Genomic DNA, 12,829 nt, shown 5'->3' with positions numbered 1-12,829 from the left:
CAAAAATGTCAGAAAAATATTTACAATGCCTATAAAAGTTAACCAAAAGAAATTGCAAGAGTCACAAAGTCTCAAATATTTACCAGAGAGTTATCCTAAAATTTTACCATATCATACTTAACATATTATCATCTAAAACCATAACAATAGTTAAATTTGAAAATCAATCCATTGCTTATCAAGGCTAACCACAAAAATCCAAAAGATATGGTAAAGGGGTTTTTTTTTTTTTTTTTTTTTGTAGAAGGAAAAGCAGTAAGAAGGAAAAGCTAGATTACTCCCCCCACACCTAAAGTCTACATTGTCCTCAATGTAAGAATGAAAAGTTGAAGTCAAGTGAAGGGAGCAAAAGAAACTTCCCTGAATGAAGAAAAAAAAAAATTGCAGCAAAACACCATGGTAGAGGAGGTATCAGGGACTGGCAGCGTGGAGCCTCTGACGGTGGTGTGGTGTAGCGTTGCTTCAGATGGAAGCGGAAGTCTTCAATCCAAGCCTGTGTCCCCAAAGTGGACCAAAGTTGTTGTAAGGCGTGACCACGCCTTATAAGGCAGAGTCTTCTGCCCAAGCATTTCTACGCTTTTCATGGAGTCACTTATAGGGCGTGGGCATGCCTTGTAAGGCAGAGTCTCCTGCCCAACACCAAAAACAACACTTGCAATGAAACAAAACAACCCAAAATCAACGAAAAACGAAAGAGAACTATAACAAAAAATGGAGGCCTTGGGTTGCCTCCCAAGAAGCGCCTTTCTTTAACGTCTTTGGCTAGACGACTCCACAGTGAGCAATTAGGCATAGATAGGATCTATCAAGTGTACCTCTTCCAAAGTGCCAATGTCTGAAATATCAACAAACGATTTTAAACGATGACCATTAACTGTAAAACTCTTATTAGTCTCTAAACTCTGGATTTCAACCACACCATTGGGAAAAACATTGACTACCACATATGGTCCAATCCAACGAGATTTTAACTTACCTGGCATGAATTTCAACCGTGAATTGAACAAGAGTACCTTTTGTCCTGGGAAAAAGTGTTTCGCACGCAATAAACGGTCATGAAACTGCTTGGTACGCTCTTTGTACAAACGTGCATTGTCATATGCTTCAAGACGAATTTCCTCCAACTCCTGGAGTTGGAGCTTTCTCTCATTGCCATCTCTATCCGCATGGAAATTGCATTGCTTGACTGCCCAGAATGCACGATGCTCAATAGCCACAGGTAAATGACACATCTTACCAAACACCAACCTATATGGAGACATTCCAATGGGCGTTTTATACGCGGTTCGATATGCCCACAAAGCATCATCCAATCGCAAGCTCCAATCCTTACGGTTGGGGTTAACCGTTTTCTCCAATACGCTCTTGATCTCTCGATTGGAGACTTCAGCTTGCCCATTGGTCTGAGGATGATATGTTGTACTCACACGATGGTGCACTCCATATTTTCCCATGAGAGCTGCAATGGTGCGATTGCAGAAATGGGTACCTTGATCACTTATGATGGCTCTCGGCACCCCGAACCTACTAAAAATGTGGGATTTGAGAAATCCTACAACAACTTGAGAATCATTAGTCCGGGTAGCCTTTGCTTCTACCCATTTCGATACATAGTCAACTGCTAACAGAATATACAAAAATCCAAAAGAGCTAGGAAAAGGTCCCATAAAGTCCATACCCCAAACATCAAACACTTCACAAAATAACATAGGCACTTGAGGCATTTCATCCCTATGAGACAAACTTCCAAATTTTTGACATTTTTCACAGCTTTTACAAAATGCATAAGCATCACGAAACAATGTTTCCCAATAAAAGCCACAATCAAGGATTTTTCTAGCAGTTCTCTTAGGTCCAAAATGGCCACCACATGCATAATTATGACAATGAGCAAGGATAGAAGGAGTTTCACTTTCAGGTACACATCTACGAATAATTTGATCAGAGCCTATTTTCCACAGATATGGTTCATCCCAAATATAGTATCGAGAATCATGGACTATCTTATCTCTCTTACTCTTACTCATGCCAATAGGGAATTTATGACTGACCAAAAAGTTCACAATATCTGCATACCAAGGTTCCTTACCTTTGAGATAGAAAAGATGTTCATCAGGAAATACCTCAGATATGGGAACTGCTTCCTCTTCTCTTATCAACCTGCTCAAATGGTCAGCTACTGAATTATCCACCCCTCTCCGATCCTTGATCTCCCAGTCAAATTCTTGCAGCAAGAGCACCCAACGAATGAGTCTTGGCTTGGACTCCTTTTTTGACAAGAGATACTTCAAAGCTGCATGATCAGAGTAAACCGTTACTTTTGACCCCAATAGATATGATCTAAATTTCTCAAAAGCGAAAACAATGGCTAGAAGCTCCTTCTCCGTGGTGGTGTAGTTGCATTGAGCTGGTGTCAATGTTTTTGACGCATAGTATATCACGTGACTACACCTCCCACTCCGCTGTCCAAGCACAGCTCCTACGGCATACTGACTGGCGTCACACATGAGCTCAAAGGATAGCTTCCAGTCTGGGGGTTGGATGATTGGTGCCGTGGTCAACATACCCTTGAGTGTGTCAAAGGACAATTTGCAATCATTTCCAAAGTTGAATGGCACCTCCTTTTGAAGCAGGCGAGACAATGGTTGAGCAATTTTTGAAAAATCTTTTATGAAACGCCTGTAAAAACCTGCATGGCCTAGAAAACTACGAATATCCTTGACATTAGTAGGGTAAGGTAGACTAGTGATCAAATCAATTTTAGCCTTATCTACCTCAATACCCCTTGATGAAACAACATGGCCCAAAACTATGCCTTCCTTAACCATGAAATGACATTTTTCATAATTAAGAACCAAGTTTGTTTCAATGCATCTTTTCAAAACCTTTGTTAAATGGTCTAGGCACTGATCAAAAGAATCACCGTATACTGTAAAATCATCCATGAAAATTTCAATGCAATTATCAATCATATCAGAGAAAATACTCATCATGCATCTTTGAAATGTTCCAGGAGCATTACACAAACCAAAAGGCATACGGCGATATGCAAAAGTTCCAAAAGGGCAGGTAAAAGTAGTTTTATGTTGGTCCTCTTGAGCAACAATAATTTGATAATATCCAGAGTAACCATCTAAAAAGCAAAAGAAACACTTACCTGCCAACCTCTCAAGCATTTCATCAATAAATGGGAGTGGAAAGTGGTCTTTCCTAGTTGCGGCATTTAACTTCCTAAAGTCAATGCACATTCTCCACCCATTTTGCAATCTCATTGGCACTAACTCATTCTTTTCATTTTTCACCAACGTGATTCCAGTCTTCTTGGGAACAACATGGACTGGACTTACCCACTGGCTGTCAGAAATAGGAAAAATAATTCCTAATTCTAAGAGCTTGAGAATCTCCTTCATCACCACCTCCTTCATTGCAGGATTGAGCTTGCGTTGATGCTCTCTCACGGGTTTTACGTCCGACTCCAAAAGGATGTGATGCATGCAAATGGATGGATTGATGCCTTTGATGTCTGCTAACGTCCATCCAATTGCTGGTTTAAATTCCCGTAAGACCCGTAAGAGCCTCTCTTCTTGCAACGCAGTTAAATCATTGGCAATGATTACAGGCAAAGTCTTGTTATCTCCCAAGTAAGCATATTTCAAATGCTCGGGCAGTTCCTTCAATTCCACATTAGGTGCCTGTTGAACAGAAGGTAGAATTCTTTCATTAGAAGTGGGTAATGGTAAAAAAGAATTTTCAAACCTGCCTGGAAGCGGATGTAGTGAATGTAAGGACATGATAGCTTCTTTGACTTCCTCCTCCTCCATGTCGTCCACTTCCAAATTGGTCTTGCCTTGTTGTAAGACAAAATCCAACTTGTCCCTCATGAAATTCTGTTCAAAATTCTCTTGCACAATGGTGTTAGTCATGCCAACAAAATTTACAGATTCAGTATCCACAGGATGCTTCATTGCATCAAAAATATTGAAAGTGACTTTCTCTCCATCAAATTCCACAGATAAAGTCCCTTCATGTACATCTATTTTAGTCCTTGCTGTACTCATGAAGGGTCTACCCAAAAGAATCACTGCTGAATCAGTAGAGTATTCATCATTCATATCAACAATGTAAAAATCCACAGGAAAAATGAATTCATTGACCTTTACTAGAACATCTTCAACTAGGCCCTCAGGGTAGACATTCGACCTATCAGCTAGTTGAATGATTACCCTAGTTTCTTTGAGGGGTCCTAAATTCAAAACTTTAAAAATTGAGAGAGGCATGACATTTATTGAAGCACCTAAGTCAAGCATGCTTTTTTCAATTCTTTGATTGCCAATTATGCATGGTATAGTAAACATACCTGGATCCTTGCATTTCTGGGGCAACTTCCTTTGAAACATCGCTGAGACATTCTCCCCCACCTTCACCTTGTCATCCAGACTCAACTTATTGCGATTAGTGCATAAGCCCTTCAAAAATTTAGCATATTTAGGCAATTGCCTAATAGCATCCAATAAAGGAATATTGATCTCCACTTTCCTGAAGGTGTCCAAAATCTCTTGCTCAGATTCTTCCTTTTTGGCTCTTGTAAACCTGCCAGGAAAAGGAGGAGGAATGTCAACTTTCTTTGAGACTTCAGATGATTGTTTCTCATCTTCCTCTTCCCCCTTCCTGGGCACTTCTTCTTCTTTGGCGTGGGCACGCCTAGGAGACTGTACCTCCTTGCCACTCCGTAATTGCACTGCACTGGCATTTTCCTTGGGATTAGGAATTACTTGAGATGGTAATTTCCCTCTATTGCTATTGTCCAGGTTGCTCATGGAAGTTGCCAATTGAGACATCTGTGCTTCCAAATTCCTAATGCTAGCACGAGTCTCTTGTTGAAATCTGTGAGACTCCTGCTGAGATCTTTGAGCCTCTTGCTGTAATTGACTCGTGCTTTGGGCCAGTGACTTCACCATATCTTCAAGAGACATGTTTGAATTGGAAGTGGATGGTTGTTGCACTGGTGGCCGTGGCTGGAAATGTTGTTGAAAGCCAGGGGGTTTTGAAGCATAACTAAAGTTAGGATGATTTCGCCACCCTGGGTTGTAAGTGGGTGCAAAAGGATCATTCCTTCGTGGAGGTGGTCCAGAAAAATCTTCCACTATGTTGGCTTGTTCAGGTGAATCCTCCTGGAGAGTTGGGCACATGTCAGTCATGTGTCCGGGAGCAGCACAGATACCACAAGTCTTCACAGATTGTAATTGCCCTCTTGCCATTTGACGTACCAAGGAGGTAAGCTCAGATAGTTTACCCTCTAAGTCAGAGTGATTCACTTCATTGACCCTTCTTATTGCTCCATCAGCTCTCACTCCAAATTGTTGGGAATTTTCAGCCATGGTGGAGATCAATAACGTGGCTTCGTCTGTGGTCTTGTTAACCAGAGCACCGCCACTGGCTGCATCTAACATGCTCCTATCCATGGGTGATAATCCCTCGTAGAAATATTGTATTAAGAGCTGATCAGGGATTTGATGATGTGGGCAGCTGGCACACAGTTGTTTAAAGCGCTCCCAGTACTCATATAGAATTTCCCCATTTGCCTGTCTAACTCCACATATTTCTTTCCTTATATTGGCGGCTCTAGAGGCAGGGAAAAATTTCTCGAGGAATCTTCTCTTCAATTCTTCCCACGTAGTGATGGATCCAGATGGCAGGTAAAATAACCAATCTTTAGCCTTATCTGCCAAAGAGAAAGGGAAGGCTCTCAACTTGATGTGGTCCTCAGTGACTCCTTGAGGTTTCATTGTGGAGCACACCACATGAAATTCCTTCAAGTGTTTATGTGGGTCTTCACCTGCAATACCACGAAAAGTAGGAAGTAAGTGAATAAGACCAGATTTAAGCTCAAATGCCTCTTCCGTGTTAGGAAATGTAATGCATAATGGCTGCTGGTTCACGTTAGGAGTTGCCAACTCCCTCAAAGTTCTTGGGGCTGCCATTGCTACTCGAGGGATATGCACTTCTTCTTTTTCAGATTCACTTGATGAATCCCTGGAAACAAACTCTTGCTTAAATTCTGAAGGTGACGTTGAATCTTGTTGCTTACGCAACTTTGCCTCCTTGGTCAACCTTCTTGCAGTCTTCTCAATCTCTGGATCAAATTCTAATTCTCCTGTACGAGAAGATCGAGGCATAAAATAAATAAAAAAAAATAAAAATAAAAATAAAAACTAAAACCTGTGCAATAAGTCACTTAAAACACCAAGTCCCCGGCAGCGGCGCCAAAATTTGGTGGGTGTCAAACCACCAAAAATAAAATTTATATTTAGACCTACTACCAAAACTGAATGAGTATAGTGGTGAATAGGGTCGTCTCCTCAGGGAACAGGTAGGCAAATCACACAGAAAAAATGGGGGAAATTTTAGCAGTAGTACCAACTAATTAAAAAGGAATAAAAACTGAAATTTAAAGTTGATTAAGATAGCAGGAACCAAACTACACAAATAACAATTAATTAAAACAACCTAGTCAAGGAATTAATCTTGGCACCGAAGCACACAACTGATCACAGATACACGGGACAATTCATATGCTCACGAATAAACTGGTTATAGTGGTCAAGCGACGCGCCCAACCACCAATCTTTCCTTAATTTTATGGTAGTCAAGAGACGCTCATAAACTACCCTCTTGTGACTAGACAACCCCAGAAACGCTCACAGGATTTAATGTAGCCACAGCATTAGGAATTAGAAAGACCCAATTCTAGATGACAAACACACATGCGGGTTTATTTAGGCTAGATTAATTATCCCCACGATCCAAATTAAACCGCTTGCGAGGCGGTGAAATTGTCTCGGTTGCCACTAATCAAGATGCTTAAAGGCGACGCGCCAACATCCTAATTGGCTATCAATTATTTAGACAATCGAATAACAGGCCTAATTATCCAATAAATCTAAACAATAATAACTCAGGGAAAAATAGAGAATAATTAAATACCCATGAACATATAAATTAAAAATAAAACAATTAAAACGATCTCACAGTTATGGTGCCCCGATCCTTGATTTATTCCTCAACTAGATAAACCTTCCTGATCCCACGTATGGTAAAAAGGTATCTTCCAATCAGAATGGTTGTTCCAGGGCTTGGGCCCGCGATCCGGCTTTTTCACGCAACTCTGTGTTGTCTGGCGTGGGCACGCCAGGGAAGACCTAGTCTTCTGGAATTTGCCCTTTTTTATCACTTTTATCACCAATTGCCTGTAATTAACACAAATACCAATTATGAGCAGAAATCCAATACTTTGCATAATAAATTGCCAAAATTAAGACCAAATAACCACAAATAAAATGCATAATTATATCCCTATCACTTTTACCCTCAAAAAGGTACTCCTGCCTGCTATAGCATCTGTCAAAAGAGCTTTCAGTAATCACTGTGGGCTTTTTGGTTTAGGTTCTGTGATGTGGGGCTTTCCTTTTTTTTGTTTGTTTTTTTTCCCTTTTAGGGGATCAATTCACTTGCTGATCAGCAGGCACGCTGGTTCTTGAATTGGTTAGTCTCAGTTCTGATTTTCTTGCTTGCAGGGACAATTTAGGACCTGAGAGTAGCATTCACGCTACTCTCCTCACTACCCCAGCTAGTCCGCTCCCACTACCACTACTCCCCTTCTTCCTCCACCCCCTCTTCCTACACAGAGTGGAGATCCGCCAGAGCCACCTACTACGCCGTCGCGGAACTGGGAGACCAGGTTGGTGGGGCTTGTGGTTATGGGGACCTGGAGAAAATGGGATACGGGAAAGCCACAGCTGCACGCAGTATAGTCCTGTTTGAAAAGGGTCAGATCTATGGAGCTTGCTTTCAAGTTAGGTGTGTTGAGGACCTGAGATGGTGTATTCCTAGGACTTCCATTATTGTTACTGCGATTAACTTTTGTGCTCCGAATTATGGGTTTGAAGTTGATGGTGGAGGACATTGTAATTTCCCTAAATTGACCCTGCTTTTTGTATTGGAAATCGTGCAAACGGACGCACCCATGAAGTTAACGGCTAAATCTAACAGAATGGCCTCGCGTTTCACTTTTATATATTTGAGTGGCCAAAACCAGACTTTTAATAGTTGAGTGACCAAAACTCGACGATGGCAAAAGTTTAATGGTCAACCGGATAATTTGCTCTAAAAAAAATCCATAAAGGTGTCACATACATTTTAACCCTAAAAAGTAGCAAATTCAATTTGATAACATGTATATATGGCTTGAAAGCTGCAAGCTAGCCTGGCTCGAGTTATTCTGGATCCAGGGTACAGCAATTTTTAAGTGAAATAACATTATAAGTAAGCATAGCTTCTAAGTACATTATAAGTTATATTTGTCAATCTTGCAATTTAATACATTAAAATCCAGGGTAAAGTACAAATTTGGGAAGAGATGTGCATAAATGAAACTTGAAATTCACAAAAAGGACGAATTGTTAATCTACTCTTTGAAGCAAACTCAAGTGGATAATAGTATCTAATAGAACACCATATCATGTGTTCAATAGCAAATATGCAACTCAAATTCTTGAAATACTTGAATTTGATTAACACATTTCACATACAACTACTTTCTTGCCCACATTCCTTGACAATAAAAAGAGGACAGCATTGACAAATTGCAAATTTTTAATAATTGCTTTGATATTGGACTTGGGACGTTTTAGCGTAAAAGTATGAAATGCCCTTTGCACGAAACCGGTGTCTGCCGAGGAAAAGCGTACAATTTCTGGTCCCTCGGGGCTTATAAGTGATAATAGGGTCCAAGATTTCATTTATTGAAGGAAAACTCAAAATCCACCATTTCATGCTAAGTAGTTTTCTGCAATTATGATTTGCCATTGACTGATTGGTCCAAGATGGAGATGTTTTGACACTTTCCACCACACACTTATTTTGTAAATAACCAGTTTTGAGTGGAACGCATGGGAAAAGCAACAATCCAGATGGGTTTTGGAAATTTACTTGATCTATGGCTACTGATGGTCCAAAAAGCTTTTATTGAAGCCATATTTTTTTCTTGTTTTATTTTTCTATTTATTTATTTTTTGAGCAAGTAGGAAAAATTAGTAGCAAGTACAAAATTTCACATGTGTTCTCTAAATGCTTTAAAGCAAGGTAACTAGTGAAATAAATATTAGGTCACCATTCATTGTTAATTGGTTTTTTTTTTAATGATTAGGTATTCCTTAAATTTTTGGCTAAATTTCACTTTGGATTCTTCAACTATAAACTTATTCTTGCTTTAGTCTTTACACTTTAATTTTGAACATTTTACCTTCTAAAGTATGAAACTATGTTTTCAACGGTCGAGTTCAGGGGTTAGGAGTCAATGGGTTCGATCAGGGTTGAACCGGATGATGTCATAAATAAAAATTATTTAAAAATTAAAATATTATATATAAAATACCTAAGAGCATGTTAATATTAATAAAGGCATGTTCATATATATTTGATGTTTCAAATATATTTAACAAGAAAAAACAAAGAAATTAGAATGATCAAGTAGCAATTTATATTATTCAATGAACATTAACAAGTTTAGAATTAAAATTATGAATTTGATTGAAAAATAACACCAAACTTTAGGACAATATTTATAAAATATGAAATATTCGAGGTATATTAATAATTTTTAACAACCTAGGGGTCAAAACATGATGTTGAAAATGGTTTGACCTTTAAAAATAAAATAAAAAAAAAAGCTTTGACACCAAACTGGTTCTTCCTGTTCTTCCAATCAAACCCAATCAATCCTGGTTTTTTACTTGGTTTGACCGAGTTTCTATCTATCCAATTTTTTAGGATAATTCAGACCGGACATGACCGGTTCTCGATTTGACCGATCGGACCGGCCGGTCCAGTCCGAATTTAATAACGTAGGTATGAAACCAATTTCAAATTTGGCCTTAATCTTCAATGTTTGACACTTTACTCTCTATAAACTTTGAATATCACTCGCCTATTATTTTGCTAGTTTTGACAATTCTATAGGGTGTTGTACTTCATACTGTAGGAGGTAAATTGTCTAAATTGAAGTTTAATGCCAAGTTATTCAATGCCATTATTATGTATGTAGTAGCTTAAGATTGCCGCACAGTTCAGTGACATAAGTAGTACAACACATCTCAATGCATGTGAAGACACCCTAATTTCTAAGAAGACATCAGAGTGCAAAGTATTAGCAGCATTGGTATCAAAGAAAGAACCCGCTGCCATCTATTTTACCAAGTACATATGTATACTTCTCTCCTTGGGCTAAACAAAAATCAGAAAAGGATTTTTGTGCTGTGTACAATATGGGTTTTATTTGTTGTTGCATTGGCATTTGGGGTTCCGGGTAACAATAATTTGCTACACTCATAGACCACTCAGGTGGGTCGCGTTTGTAGTCGGAACAGTTAAGGAAGAAACCTGTTGACTAGTCAACAACACAATGGTTCAGTTGATAAAATGCTCAAAATTTGACGAGTTTAGCCACCGGTTTAACTTGCAATTCAATAATCATATTATTTAGTAATTTAAAATATTATTTCATTACATGATATGACCACCACATTCAATTCAACCGATGAACCTGCCGTGTTGAAGAGTGGCCTAGTTGAAAAGATGTCGAGACTAGGTTTAATAACCATACTTCCAATAGAAGACATCATAATACAAAAATTTATTAGCATTGGGATTAAAGAAACATCTAGTGCCATCCATTTTTTCAAACTTTATTCTTATTTAAAGTGGGACTTCAATATTTTCTAGTCTGGCCGCAATGTTCCTCATGTTGATTCTCTCGTTGGTTAAATCGCTTAGACAGAGTATCCCAACACGAAGAATAGACAGCAAACACTACTCCATATGATAGAAGTTCTGAGCTTTCTTAATTTTCTGTCAACGACTTTCATTACTAAGTTCGCTTCTATAGATTTGCTAACCCACTGCTTCAAGTTCAATCCTCGCCAAAGATATCATCAGTTGGTTTTTTTCCCTGTGAATGTTTCAAGCAAAATTATGCCAAAACTGTTGACATCACCACTTGTAGACACTATTCCTTTGTCTCCATATTCTGTCACAACAATTAGCCTATATTTTCAAACTCAAATGGGACTGGTCATTCCAACTGGTTGAACAGAAAATCGATTAAATATGCAGTGTGAGTTATCTTAAAAAACCGTCTTTTAAAAACTTGGACAAACCCGATCAAAAATCGCATTTGACTGGAACTGGTGAAATTGGACAAAACCCGGATTTCATCAATTAACACAAAAAAGTCACTTGGTCACATCCATATATTCGCAAACTTTCTCACTACCAACCGTTGAATCAATTACGTTGACTCAATTAAACTTGTTTATACCTCTGCTTCAATTAAAACACGGAGCAGTACCAGTAAAAAGCAACACCAAAAAAAATGAAAGTTTTTCTGAACTTTATTAATGTGCTTTTACTTAGCAACTATCTCCCAAACTTTATCACTACAGTTTAAAGAATTGACCTCCGCCAAATTTCACCATTTGCTCTAATTTTTCTTTTACCATAATATGTTCAATAATCCCACCCCACCTCCCCCCTCTCCCACCCCACAAAAGCTAAAATAATCATGGATCCATCTATGACATGATCCGTTGTATTAGTAAATGACTTGATTGAGTATGTTTTGATATGCAATCCTTTTTCAAGTATGTATAACGAGTTATTCGAGTACAAGTTTCTCAAGTTCATGTTTTCCACTTTTATTTGTACAATTTTTTGTAAGTTAAATATGTTTTGGCAAATGATAATGCATGTGTTGTAGTTTCTAAAAAATACGTACTTGTAAAGTCTACAAGATCCTGCAAGGGCAGCATGCATTGCTTGGTAAGCCAAGTGTAACATACTCCACATTATGTATAGTTCAGACAGATGAAGAAAAGGATGACTTAGCATCAGAAAGTAGTAAGTTTGAGTCGGGATGGGCATCGTTGTCAAGAAGATGCAACTTGAGAGGTGAATATTGAAGATACAGTTTCCTAATGATAATTTTTATAGAGTTGTCATTAGAGAGAATACATTCCTGCTCGTAGCTTTTTTATTCTTTTCATAAAAAATAGAAAGTAGTGGGTAGAAGCAACTCTAATATATTAGAGCCAGGTAGCTTTTTTATTCTTTTCATAAAAAATAGAAAATTGACGTGTGCGGGGTATACATATATCAATTAGCTTATCCACAGTCAAGTTTTATATTTATAAATCCTAAATATCCCACATGCGATTTTTCACGAGTATACGAGTCGTTTATTGAATACAGGGGTATTAGGTGTCGATCCCACAGGGAAGATTTTCATCTACCAGTGATTTTCGAACTCCTTTATTATTTAGACTATCACAAGTGTAAGAAATTAAGTCTACACTATAAAAGTAACAAAAATATAATAGAAAGCTCCTAGAGATATGGAATTCCCTACTACTCTTGCAAATGAAATTACCGATTAAGTGAATATTATTATCTTGGCTAGTTATGGTGTCCTAATGTATATTAAACCTACTCTCGTAATGAATCAACTATACTTGTAACTAAACCATACCTACTCCCGTGGTTATGAAATTAACTACAAACTCATTTTTTCCATGAAATTACATGAAACAAATCACTAAATCCACATAGGTGTACATCTACTCTCGTGAGTGTACTCCCTAGGTTTATCACTTCCTTAAACTAGTGTTAGATTCCAATTCTCATTGCAAACTTAACACCTTAAGATTCCAATTCTCTAGCCTTCCAGAGTTGTTTAAATGTTCCCCAAAGGCTGCTATTTATAGAAAATTCAAGAGCC

The 12,829-nt window shown here is 38.3% G+C and overlaps 1 non-coding gene across 1 annotated transcript; it reads left to right on the top strand.

Annotated features, from left to right (window-relative positions):
* The first annotated feature begins 5,508 nt into the window (after positions 1-5,508).
* Positions 5,509-5,615, top strand: LOC140007927 (small nucleolar RNA R71). The gene has a single exon (XR_011815369.1). It is a non-coding gene; the product is annotated as a small nucleolar RNA R71 (small nucleolar RNA).
* Positions 5,616-12,829: the final 7,214 nt, after the last annotated feature.

This window comes from Coffea arabica, chromosome 5c (genome assembly GCF_036785885.1).
Source record: "Coffea arabica cultivar ET-39 chromosome 5c, Coffea Arabica ET-39 HiFi, whole genome shotgun sequence".
Classification (NCBI taxonomy): domain Eukaryota; kingdom Viridiplantae; phylum Streptophyta; class Magnoliopsida; order Gentianales; family Rubiaceae; genus Coffea; species Coffea arabica.
Note: the sequence above shows the minus strand (reverse complement) of the source record. Positions and strands in the feature narration are given on the sequence as shown.